The 13924-nt window shown below is 44.0% G+C and overlaps 1 protein-coding gene across 1 annotated transcript in view; it reads right to left on the minus strand.

Annotated features, from left to right (window-relative positions):
• Positions 1-226: 226 nt before the first annotated feature.
• LOC100383405 (putative coatomer beta subunit family protein) overlaps positions 227-13924 on the minus strand; it is a 42732-nt gene continuing 29034 nt past the window's right edge. The window contains exon 26 of the mRNA XM_035962351.1: positions 227-547. The gene's annotated coding sequence lies outside the window, so the exon portion shown is untranslated. The remainder of the gene's footprint in view (positions 548-13924) is intronic.

The following is a 13924-nucleotide window of genomic DNA, read 5'->3' on the forward strand; positions in this document are numbered from 1 at the left end:
ATAATGTCAAACTAGCACAGACAATAACATAACATATCAATAGCAAGCCAGAAATCACATCCTACATGTGTAGTGTGTCAATTTATTATTACTCCACTTGCTAGGACCTACAGCCTATACCTCTGATACCAACTGTAACACCCCACTGGTCACACACAATGGATATTACCAAAACTCCTCCCACCAAACTTACTCGACACAAGAGATGTAATAAAGAGAGAAAATATTGCAAAATCCGGCAGCACCTCCTTTGAAACTAGTATAACAAGGAGGGGAAACATGTAGTTCATACAGGATATAAAGACAGATAATTCACGTAGTAGAATCTAAATGCAAAAGTGGTAAAACACATTCATGACCCAACAGAAGCAAAATAAATGAGATAAGGAACTCAGCCCACCCCAAAACAAACGCTCAACCAAGAACAAAGTAATTCACTAGAATTGACCCTCTCTAATTAACAACATTATTAAGTGGGGGTTCCTTTATTAAAGGTGTAGTGGTCGTGCTGCTACATCCCTCTTTTCCCAAAGCAGAAATTAGGTGCCTGCATCAAATAATGCAAGATGTGAGATGACACATCTCAGCAAGTAAACATAACAACAACAAATTGGACATTGTAAATCAACTGTGCTTAAACAACCACGTGGTTCAAAACTTCCTTTTTGAACATTAAATTGCAGCAAGTAAACAAGTAACTAAATACTTAACGCCAAAAAGAATCACCATGCACAAGTCCAGATTATCCACATCCACATAATAGATTCCACACCTCTCCCATGAATGCACATGGCTACAGATGCAATAATGACTTCTGCCTTCATATCTCTAAGGATATGAAGCTGCATCATACCCCTTCTCGGGCAACATATGATGCTCAATGTACCGGTATGGTCGGACCATAAGATCGCGACGAAACTTCAATGCAATGGATGATGAGTGCATTATGCATGACAACATCATGAGTTCTTCCCAAATAAAATGTGCTAGACATATACTTCCACCCATTCCACATAATAACCACTTGAGTAACATGATCAAACCTCAAACTCAACATATGAAATCCATGAAACATGAACATTTTCAAATGATGGTACTCAATAAAAAACATATGAATATGAACACAATAGCACAACATAATCAAGTATAAGACTCCTCGTTTGACAGACGGAATAACCATCACAGTTTTACTTGCCTTCACCGGAAGTTTGGGCAAATCCATAAGAACGATCCGGAAGTCCACCACATGTTTTTGACACCCAACTTAGTGCACCAAATTCACATAAAAAGCCTAAAAAACAACGCCGCACCTACGCGCAGTCTCAAACCCCGCCGCGGGTAATAATTTCCCCCCCCCCCACACCAACCAAACTGCAGCGGTGCTGCTTAACAATTCCATAACTTTAAAATTAAGACAGCAGTGGTGATAACCAAAAACTCCAGAGACAACTACATACATTTCCCCACAAGTTTGGTATACAATTTAGGATTAAATTCTAACATCTAATTACCCCTAAACGGTCCACAAGACAACCCCTGCAATCTGTTTTTTTCCTGATTTGGGCAGCGACATATTCGGATTCAAACAGCGATAACTTTTAAAATATAATTCCGAATCGAGCGCATAAGTACTTGTTGGAAAGATAACATAAAGCCCTACATGATTCTCATACTGATTAACACTAATTACTCCCGAAAAATCCCCAGAAACTGCTAATACTGCTGCTGTTCATCCTCCTGAAAATCTGTTTTTTTTTGACAGCCACATACCCGGATTCAAACGGTGATAACTTTTAATTTATAACTCCAAATTGAGCGCATAAATACTCGTTTGGAAAGGTATGCCAAAGTTCTACATGATTCCCAAACTGATTCCCCTTAATTCTCCACGAAAAATGCCCAGAAATCACTAATTCTGCTGCTGTTCGTCCACCCCCTTAAAATTCTGGACAGCCCTTCTACCAAATCGCACACGCAACATCTAAACAATTGGATTGCCGCACAAAATGAACAAGAGATGAACACAAAAATCACCTTGGGTTCTCCCCCTTTTCTTCCTCCCTTCCTCCCTCCACCGGAAACCGTTGAAGATTTGCACCACGCGACGGAGATCCGAGCGGCAACGAATGGCACCTTGGGAGGAGGAGATGGGGGGCGGCTAGGGTTTGATGTGTGGCTGCAAGTGCTTGAGAAAGGAGGAGATGGGAGGGGGGCGGCCAAGAGGGTAGGGGAATGGGGGGCGGCTGCACAAAGAAGGGGGGGTTAGGGGGAGGGCGGCTAGGGTTATGGGGGTTAGTGGGCAGAAACAAGATTCGCGGCCCAACACGCCCACGCGACGGCTCCCGACCACGATGCAAGCGCCTAACCAAAGAAATTCTACTGCCCTACTGGTGAATGTTTTTCCTCAAATTCCAAATTCCCAAAACGCAACCACCGAAAGAGAGAAAAAAACAAAAAGAATACCCTCCAACTTCTCTTCTTTGCAAACCGGGTATTACAATGATGCAACATGTCATGACTTATAAGGTTTTGGCAAAAAGAAATAATTAACCTCCACTAGTTTAGGCTATCTCTAATCAAAAAGGAAAAAGGGAGAATGTATCTAGAGAGAGAGAAAACCTAGAGTGAGAAAAAGAAGAGTAACACATGATTTTGGGTGATAATTAGAAAGAAATTTTATACCCCAAAATCAGGGTGTTACAGACCTATCCCCCTTAAAAGAATCTCGCCCTCGAGATTCAGGGCTGGCTAGAAAAGAGCTCATGGTACTTGACTTTTAAATCATCTTCTCTTTCCCAGATTGTTTCTTCTTCTGAGTGATGGCCCCATTTGACTTTGCACATTCTGATGGTGTTCCTCCGGGTGACCTGATCTGCTGTCTCCAGAATTTGAGTTGACTTCTCAATATAAGTCAAATCTTCTTGAACTTCAAGATCCTCTGCTAGCAACTGCTCTTCTGGAACTCTTAAGCATTTCTTCAATTGAGACACATGGAACACATCGTGCACCGATGACATATTCTCTGGTAAGCTGAGTTGATAAGCCACTTCTCCACGTCTTGCCTGAATCTAATACGGGCCGATATAGCGAGGGGCTAGCTTGCCCTTGACTCTGAACCTCTTGGTTCCTCTGATAGGTGACACCTTCAAATAGACATAATCTCCCACTTCAAAACTGAGTTCTCTTCTTCTAGTGTCAGCATAGCTTCGTTGTCTGGACTGTGCTACCTTCAAATTCTCCCGGACCATTCTGATGTTCTCTTCGGCTTCAAGCAGAATATCTGGTCCGAACACCTGTCTTTCACCAGGTTGGTCCCAATGCAGTGGAGTTCTACAATTCCTTCCATAAAGCGCTTCAAACGGTGACATCTTTAGGCTGGCTTGGTAGCTGTTGTTGTAAGAGAATTCTGCATATGGTAATCTCTTGTCCCAACCTATCTTGTCTTGTAAGGCACAAGCCCTCAACATATCCTCCAAAATCTGATTAGTTCTCTGTTTGACCATCTGTCTGCGGGTGATAAGCTGAGCTGAACTTCAAATGCGTGCCCAAAGCTTCATGTAACTACTGCCAAAAATGAGAGGTGAACTGGGTGCCTCTATCTGATACTATCTTCTTCGGAACGCCATGCAAGCACACAATCTGAGCCATGTATAGTTCGGCCAACACGCACTGTTGTAGGTGGTCTTGACTGGTATGAAATGGGCCATCTTTGTCAAACGGTCCACTACTACCCAGATAGAGTCATAACCAGTACGAGTGCGGGGCAAACCAACTATAAAGTCCATTCCGATCTCATCCCATTTCCACTAAGGAATCTGCAACGGTTGCAACAAACCTGCAGGTCTCTGATGTTCTGCTTTAATCCTCTGACAATTGTCACATACAGCCACATACTCGGCTATCTCCCTTTTCATACCGTACCACCAAAATCTTTTCTTCAGGTCTTGGTACATCTTCTCACTACCAGGGTGTATAGAGTATGCTGTCTCATGAGCTTCCTTGAGAATCAGTTCCCGGATTGGTTTGATATCGGGAACACACAGTCTGTCCTTGAACCATACCACTCCTTTTGCATCTTCACGGAAATCCTTGCCTTTTCCATCTATGATCAGCTGCCGGATCTCGTTAATTTTCTCATCATCCTTCTGACCCTTCCTGATGTCTTGCTCTAGAGTGGGTTCCAACTCAATTGTCACTCCTTGAGTGTTGTTCAGAAATCCGAGACTCAACCTATCGAATTCCTTCGCTAGCTCATATGGCATCGGGTGAGCGGCCAACATATTGACTTGACTCTTCCTGCTAAGAGCATCTGCAACTACATTTGTTTTGCCTAGGTGATAATGAATCTCCAGCTCATAATCTTTGATCAACTCTAGCCATCTTTGTTGCCTCATGTTTAACTCAGACTGAGTGAATATGTACTTGAGGCTCTTGTGGTCCGTGTAGATATCACACTTCTGCCCATAAAGATAATGCCTCCAGGTCTTCAATGCATGAACCACGGCTGCTAACTCTAGATCATGAGTAGGATAGTTCTTCTCATGAATCTTCAACTGTCGGGACGAGTATGCCACTACTCTCCCTTCATCAACACACATCCTAGTCCGGTGTACGAAGCATCGCAATACACTGACAATGGCTTGTGAACATATGGCAGAATCAGTACTGGTGCCGTTGTCAACTTCTCCTTCAATGTCTCAAAGGACTTCTGGCATGCTGGGGTCCACTTGAACTCAACCTTCTTTGCCAGCAAGGTTGTCATTGGCCTGGCGATCTTGGAGAAACCTTCAATGAAACGCCGATAATAACCGGCCATTCCGATGAAACTCTTGATTCCTCGGACATCTTTTGGTGCTTTCCAGTCCAAGATAGTTGTTACCTTCTTTGGATCTACAGCCAATCCCTCTCGGTTTATAATGTGACCCAAGAACAGGACTTCACTGATCCAGAACTCGCACTTGCTAAGCTTGGCATACAACTGACAATCTCGTAGCCTCTGAAGTACTTTCCTCAAATGCTCCTCATGCTCTTGCTCATTCTGGGAATATACAAGAATATCATCAATGAACACCACTACGAACTTGTCAAGGTAGTCCATGAACACAATGTTCATCAGATACATGAAGTAAGCTGGCGCATTCGTTAATCCGAATGACATAACCATGAACTCATATAGTCCATACTTAGTGAGGAATGTTGTCTTCGATATATCTGTAGGTCGGATCCTGAGCTGATGGTAACCCGACCTCAGATCTATCTTTGAGAACACACTGGCTCCTCACAACTGATCAAATAGGTCTTCCATTCGAGGCAGAGGGTACTTGTTCTTGACAGTGACTTCATTCAAAGCTCTGTAATCGATGCACATCCTCTTCGTGCCATCCTTCTTCTCCACAAATAACACTAGGGCTGTCCAAGGTGAGGTACTTGGTCTGATGTAGCCTTTCTCTAACATTTCATCAATCTGCTTCTTGAGTTCCACCAACTCTGGTCTAGACACTCGATAAGCTCTCTTGGAAATAGGGGCGGTGCCTCGGATAAGCTCTATGGCAAATTCAACTTTCCTTTCAGGTGGCATGCCTGGTAACTCTTCAGGGAATACATCAGGGAATTCTGACACAATCCTAATTGCCTCAATTGGATTGGACTCCTTGTCATCTACTGATAAATGGTGATAGGCTCCTTCTAGTTCAGGTAAGTACAGCTTGGTTACTTCTTCCTTTCCGGATGGGGACACCAACTTAACTGTTCTCTTGTCACAACTGACAGTGGCTTGATTTCTGTGTAGCCAATTCATCCCTAGGATGACATCTAACCCTTGAGTTTCCATTACTACTAGGCTAGCGGGGAAGGCTATCCCCCTTATTTCAATCCTTAGATTCGGACAAATCCTATCGGACTGAACTTTTCCCCCAACTGAATTAACTCTCAAAGGTGGAATCATTGGTTCTATGGGGATGTTATGGGATTCTACCCAAGATATAGAAACAAAAGAATGTGTGGCTCCAGTATCAAATAGTACTTTTGCTGGGTAGGATTCGACTGGAAACATACCTACTGCCACGTCCTGAGCATCCTGGATTGCTTTGGCCTCTAGGTGATTCACCTTTCCACGGTTGTAGGCCTGATCACGGACTCCTGGTGCTTGCTGTGGTGCTCCTTGTCGTGCTGGGGCATTGACTGCTGGCGGTTGCTGGGCTGCTTTCTTTGGACAATTCTTCGCTCAGTGATTTTGTTCTCCATAGTAGAAGCATGCATGACCTCCTACTTGTGGCGGGGGCAGGAAGACGAGCTGCCTGGTTGTTCTGACGTTGGTACTGATTTCCTCTTGGCTGAGTGTTCTGACGGTACTGCTGCTGCTGTTGCTGAGGAAACTACCTCTGGTACTGGTGCTGACGCTGATGCTGGTGCTGGTGCTGGTGTTGGGGGCCTTCGTCTTCCAAAGGTCCTAAAAAACATGATTAACAATGTTTCCCAAGTGTAATATATGTACAGGAACCTTCGGACTCGGGATGAAGCTGTTCACAATATGAAAAGCATGGTCGGGACGAAGGTCGAACCAGCTCCGAAGCTACGCACAAGGAAGCTTCGGCTCAGTAGCAGAAAAGGAACTGAGTTAAAGAGGAAAAGGCTATCTAGTCCTCGATAGATTGTCCTAATGTCAATAGTAAACATGAAGGGCATGAATGTAATTTTACACAGGCTGCACCCTGTGCCTACAAATAGATGAACAGTGCCGCCGTACTGTTCACGCTGATTTGTACTCGCTTGTGTGTCACGCTTGTTCTCATACCTTCTGTCAAGCTGAAGGTATAAATGTAACCTTGTGTTATTCTTATTCATTCGTGATTATATAATAAGAAATATGTTACAGTGCCATGTGATTATCCATGTTATTTCTCATGCTTCATATGCTTCATCTTTCATTGATATATGATGTGATGATGAAGGTACGTCCTTCACAACCTTCGTCTGAAGATCGTTATATCCTTAGGGAAATAATGCTTCAAAGGACGAATGGCATTAACCATTAACCTACTTTTGTGTTGTCTTGTTATTAATTCATAGCATTTGAGAACAAGTCCCCAACATTGGCGCCCACCTCTGGTGAACTCATTCGACCACCTTCGGCAAGCACTGACCTTCGTCATGCCGCCGAAGAAGATAGCTGCGCCAGGGGCTGCTGCACTGCAGCCACTGGACACAAACCAGGAGACTCTCTCTCTTCGGGAGGCTCGAAGCCAGAAGAGAAAGGCCACTAGTCCAACACTCCAGAAGGAGGAGTTGGACCAAGAGATCAGGGACATGGAAATCATCCATCAACAAGTGCAAAGGAAGAAGGAGAAGATGGCTCGGCTGGCCGATCTTCAAAGGAAGATCGACGAAGCTACTGAAGAAGTGCATCATCTTGCTCAAGATGAACAAGACCGAAGGCCCCAACACAGGGAGCTTCGTTAGGAAGGCTTATTCAACAAGGATGGATGGTATGATGATTTTAATCATGATACCTTTACTTTTGATGATGCTTCTCCCTTGGCAGCAGAGTTGCAGGCTATCCCATGGCCACAATCCTACAAGCCACCCTAGCTACCCATGTACGATGGGCACTCAGACCCAAAACAATTTTTGATGAGCTATGAGGCAACAATATCCTCATACAGGGGCAATGCAGCTGTCATGGCTAAGTCCTTCGTCATGGCAGTCCGGAACGTGGCCCAGACATGGTATTCTTCCGTTCGGCCAGGGACAATCACGTCATGGCAGAAGCTCAAGGACATGCTGGTGACCAGTTTCTAAGGCTTTCAAACGAAACCAGTCACAATCTTCGGGGCAATAGCAAAGCTCTTTCAGGCCGCCAGCTCCAAGGGGCAGAGGCGCCAGGGGCTTTGGAGGAAGATATGGAGATCTACCTAAGAAGATTTATTGCTTATTCTGTGGTGAGGACAAGAGCCATATTACAAGAATGTGTCAAATCACCATTCTGAAGCAAAAGGAGATCGCAGAAGCCGAAACTCGACAGAATCAGCCGAAGCAGGTCTTGCACACTGCTTCGTGCCATTCTCCCTACATACCAGAATATGTGGGCAATCATCCTGCAGCTTCTGTTGCTTTGACCAGCCATTCACAGGCTTCTTGGCCACAGCTCCCCCCACCACTTCAACCTACTTATTCCCGAAGCCAGCAGCAAGAAGGGCGCCAGAACTCCCAACAGCAACGGGAACTCAGGGAGGACTCCGAAGCTCGCACAGTCAACAGTACTGTGCCAGAATCAAAGCACATCTATTGAGCGATATCCTATCTCTGAAATACTTTTATGTTCTATGTCATTTTGTTTTTCAATAAGGAACAAGTAATGTAAATCTAGTTTTAATTCCTTGTAATAATTTCGCTTCTATTAGAATGAAATATATTTCTTCACAGACTTACGAAGCTCAAAAATTGTCGAAGCTCAAAAGTCGTTCCTAAGGGAATGCAGAGCTAAAAATGGTCGAAGCTACAAAAAAAGTCGTTCCTAAAGGAGCGCAGCGTAAGTTTTGCCGAAGCTACAAAAAAGTCGTTCCTAAGGGAGCGCAGTGTAAGTTTTCTGCTCAAAAGTCGTTCCAAAAAGAATGCAGAGCCAAATACCACCGAAATATAAGGCGAAGAAGTTCAAAAGACGTTCCTAAGGGGATGCAGAAGTTATACCGCCGAAATAGAAGGCGAAGAAGTTCAAAAGACGTTCCTAAGGGGATGTAGAACTTACACCGAAAAATAAACGGTGAAGCCAAAAAATAAACGGCAAAGTGATTTCAATCGTTCCTAAGGGAATACAGAGATTGTGTTCTAGTGTGGAAGTGTGAGTATGTGCCTTCGGCATCAGCATCATTTTGCATCATATCATCACAGCATTCCGCATAGCATCACATCATACATCATATCGCATCAATGACACGAATCGGATACAAAGTTGATCTTCAGAGAATGCTTCGTAAAAATGAAAATGTGCTAAGGCACAAAATAAGATTTGAGAAATACAGCTTCATCAGCCCTATTACAAAAGAAGATATCCCTTGTGTACGAAGCCTGGATATTTTTTACGAAGCATGGATCTTTTTCTTCACGACGCCTAAAAAGAAGGGAAGGTGTTTTTTCGCCGAAGGCTCAAAAACGGTATGTAATAAGTTTCATGCATCATAAAGAAATAGAATATAATAATTTACATATTCGATCTAAAGTTACACACATCAAATGTTACAGCTTCGTTGCAATAAAAGCACAATGTTTATTCTATTGTCTCTTACACCGACCATTTAAAAATGTTTTTACAATAAGTGCTAGTCTTCTTTCAAGATTTTCTCCGCAACTTCATTGAGCAATTTATTGACGACTTCGTCAACGATAGATTCGGCCATATTAATGATCTCCAGTGCTTCCTTCGTTTCTGGATCGGCCAGGGGATCGAACGGTTCCGGCAGCGGAGATAATTCAGCTGAAGAAGGAAAAAGTTAATTAGTCCGAAGCCATAAAAACAAATGCTGAAGCTAAAGGCCACGAAACAATACCTATACGTTTTTCACGCTCTGTAGCTTCCTCATCTTGTTTTGCTTCCACTCGAGTGTCATGAATGTCTTTTTCACTTTTCTTCATAATTTCGTGAGCCATCTCTCGGCCACCATTTACCCAGATGTCATAGTAAAATTTCCCGCCCATTAAACTTGCTTCAGCTGAGGGATCCTTTGTGTCATCCACGGAGAAGGCAGCTTCGGCCTGGGCCAGGGTCTTGACATGGTCGCATCCCGCCTTCTCCAGGATGGCTGAAATTCCCCTTGCACCAGAGAACGCACAGACATCCCCGTGATCACTTAAAATTTCTTTGAAAGCTTCGGCCTCTCCACTTATCCATTTGATAACACCTTCAGGGTCGCCTCGTATGAAGTTATCTTTGTTAGAATAGGCGCCCACGTTGGCGAAGCTAGCCTTTATTTTCTCCACGTAGCCCAAGGATTTTTCAAAGCATCTTTCCTTGGATGCGCGAAGTTTTTCAACTGTTTTCTCTAAATGGTTTTTCCAATATTTACTGATCTCCCGGTTAGATTCTGCGAGAGCGCATTTTTCTTTGGCTTCTGCCAACTGTTTCCGAAGGTCTTCGATTTCATTCTTTTGGATTTCGGCTTGAGCCTTGAAACTAGCTTCATCTTCTTTCACTTTGTTTACCAATGAAATCAAGATTTTGTCTTTTTCAAGACCTTCGTTCCTTAATTCGATTACCTCTGAACGAAGATTGTTCAAAGCCATCGTATATCCTTCATCTTTAATATTTTTCTGTGCCCTGAGGGCATTACTAAGAATCAGGCCCTGCAAGTGGAGGAAAGAATAAGTATGACAAATAAAATACCCCATTTTTAAATTCAAATGTAACTCTTATACCTTTATGCTATTATACGCTAAGCTGTTAGCAAGCTCATCCTTCGATAAGATTGAAAGGCCATCTTCTAGCTTCGGGAATCCGATACTTCTACCTATCTCCCGGCAAACGGATATTTCTTTATTATCCAGGAGACAGTACAAAAAATCTTCTTCCCCACTGCCATTAAACACTAGTGCCCCCTTCGGATATTTCAATCTTTGGGCATAATGTTGCGCTTCTAATATTTCTTCTAGAGATAATACCTTTCTCGAAGCATGACGAATAATGTAATCAATACTTTTCTCCGACGCTTCGGGGCCAGGAGCTTCGATTTTTCCAGTTGCAATCTGTTCTGTTGATTTTTCTTTAGGATCAGCAAGCTCCATTTCGGTGGGCACCGAAGGCCCAACTTCTGTTTCAGCTTGAATTGTTGCAGCTTCGACTCCTGCTTGTTTCGTTTCAGCTTCGGGTTGTGCCTTGGAAGCTTCAGCAATTTTTCTTGTAGGAGCAGGACTCAAGGTTTTTGCTGTTTCTAGCACAACATCTAGCACATTTGCCATCCTTCTCCTCTTGTGCCTTGGAACCTTTTTGTGCCTTCGGCACTGTTGCCTCTGCTGAAGGGCTCAAAATCTCTGACATTTTTGTCATTTCTTTAATTTTTGGCCCTTCAGCCTTTGTTTCAACTAGCTTAACTGTAAGCACCTTCGGCATTACAACTGACATTTCAGTACTCTTGTTTCAGCAGCTGAAGAGGCCCCCTCACCAAACTCAGGTACCACGGTCGGTTCAATGTAACGCGGTCGGTGGGTAAGAACCGTCATCTTTTTGCTCTTCGGTATAGGCTCAACTGGGGCAACCGAAGCAGCAGTTTTCCTCTTTTTCCCCTATTCTCGCAGCGGGTAGCGGTAATCGGGGTAGACGAAGCCAATGGCGTCAAAAACTCTGTTCAGTCTCTTTTTTCCTCGACCGCCGAAGGCTGCAGACAACGCATTATCTTCCGCCTTGGAATATGCTCCAAGCAGTTCATCACTTGTAGCTTCGATACACTTCAGTCAGTCGTCGTTCGGCTCATCAAACTTCTCCCTGAATCAGAAGGTATACTTCAGCCGGAGCAGACCACCTTCGCTAGAGTCGGTGGTGGTCTCCTTCGGCATTTCCCAGCTGTCTATAAGCGGCCATACTCTGAAGGCTATATGTTCTTGAATTAAATCCCTTGTCCCATTAAAGGAGCAAACAGTGATGAAGGCCCTCTGACACGCTTCAACTATCTCATCAATTTCTATCTTCGGCCTTCAAAGGCCGAAGCGGGACCAAATGGGACGCATAATGACTTCCTTAATGTCTTCCCACACTATCAAATCATTCTTTACATAAAACCATTCTTCCATCCAAGCCCCGGGCCACCTTTTCTGAAATGTCGGCACCGGGTGGCTTGCATTGGGGCGAGCGATAAATCCATAACAACCGAAGTTGTTATGGTACTGTTCTTTACCCATGGCCTTCGTCTCATATAGAAGCCTGTGCATACTGCAGAAGCACTTCGCGCTTAGCTCTAGCCCTTGGCTCCTTACTGCCCAGACAAAAATCCCCATCCTTATTATGGCTTCGGGGGTGATCTGATGAAAGAAGATTTGGTAGGTCTTCAGGACTTCAACTACAAACTTACTCAAAGGGAACCGAAGCCCAGCCTTGAAGAAGCTTCGAAAAATCACAACTTCGTTCTCCTCAAGGGCAGGGACATTGTTGTTTTCGTCAGCTCTCACGATAGACATATCCCGAAAGTACCTTCCTCTCATGTTTTCAAGATGACTCTGTTTGATGGTCGATTTTCCGAAGATTGAATGACTCGGCCTCCAGGGCCGATCCTCAGAATCTTTGTCCCCACTTTCCACATCATAGCTATCACTGTCACCAGTATCTTCAGATAAGCCTTCCAGTATCTCTTTAGTAATCTTCTCTGTATTTGTTTTTGCCATCGACTCGACAAATCCAGCAATATAAGGATCCACAGTCGTCTTCTTCTCAAACAGTTTCTCCTCTTCAGTTAGCTTCGTCTCAGCAGCAACCTTCTTGCCTTGAGACATTTTTTCTTCAGAAATGGTGAAAACGCGTCTTTTAAACCGAAGCTCAGAGAGCTTGAAAAACTAGCAAGCGCTAGTGAACAAGAGCTATAAAATTGAGAAAATAATGCAAATGGCACAAACAGCATATCAAATGCAGCTGGTGTGAGTTCTTATTTATACGCTCAGCGCGCTACAAAGTGGAGGGCCCCATCTGTCATTGTTTATTGCTATTCTAGCAAAGGGAAGGTGTTTTTTTGGACCTTCGGCTTAAGGCCTTCGTCCACATCGCAGTTCGAATTCGTTATCTTAACAAATTAATACTGCGAGGGGCTACTGTTAGGGGCCTTCATCTTCCGAAGGTCCTCAAAACCATGATTAACAATGTTTGCCAAGTGTAATATATGTACAGGAACCTTCGTACTCGGGATGAAGTTGTTCACAATATGAAAAGCATGGTCGGGACGAAGGTCGAACCAGCTCCGAAGCTACGCACAAGGAAGCTTCGGCTCAGTAGCAGAAAAGGAACTGAGTTAAAGAGGAAAAGGCTATCTAGTCCTCGATAGATTGTCCCAATGTCAATAGTAAACATGAAGGGCATGAATGTAATTTTACACAGGCTGCGCCCTGTGCCTATAAATAGATGAACAGTGCCCCCGTACTGTTCACGCTGATTTGTACTCGCTTGTGTGTCACGCTTGTTCTCATACCTTCTGTCAAGCCGAAGGTATAAATGTAACCTTGTGTTATTCTTATTCATTCGTGATTATATAATAAGAAATATGTTATAATGCCATGTGATTATCCATGTTATTTCTCATGCTTCATATGCTTCATCTTTCATTGATATATGATGTGATGATGAAGGTACGTCCTTCACAACCTTCGTCTGAAGATCGTTATATCCTTAGGGAAATAATGCTTCGAAGGACGAAGGGCATTAACCATTAACCTACTTTTGTGTTGCCTTGTTCTTAATTCATAGCATTTAAGAACAAGTCCCCAACAGCTGGTGCTAGTGGCCTTGCTTGAATTGTTGTGGCGAGTTGCCTGAGTAGCGGGGACGACTGCTACTCCCGGCCTGAGGTCCACCGATCTTGTGCTTCCTATCCTCCATCTCCCAACGCTTCCTTTCGGTCATGATTGCTCTGTCGATCAAATGCTGGAAGGTGGGGAAACTGTGGTTCATCAACTGATAATGGAGGGGATCAACCAATCCTCTCAGAAAGCGGTACTGCCTCTTGGCATCTTGTTGACGTCTTCTAGGGCGTAACGTGACAGCTGTAAAAACTTATCCATGTACTCACTGACGGACAAGGGACCTTGCTTCAGGACGAGAAACTCCTCCTTCCTCACTATCATCAGTCCCTGGGCACATGGTAGCGACGGAAGTTGTCCCTGAACTCCTCCCAAGTGATGGCTTCAGGGTTGACATGGGTGGCGAGGTAAGACTCCCACCAAGACTGTGTTGCTCCCC

The sequence above is a fragment of the Zea mays genome, chromosome 9 (genome assembly GCF_902167145.1).
Source record: "Zea mays cultivar B73 chromosome 9, Zm-B73-REFERENCE-NAM-5.0, whole genome shotgun sequence".
NCBI classification, from domain to species: domain Eukaryota; kingdom Viridiplantae; phylum Streptophyta; class Magnoliopsida; order Poales; family Poaceae; genus Zea; species Zea mays.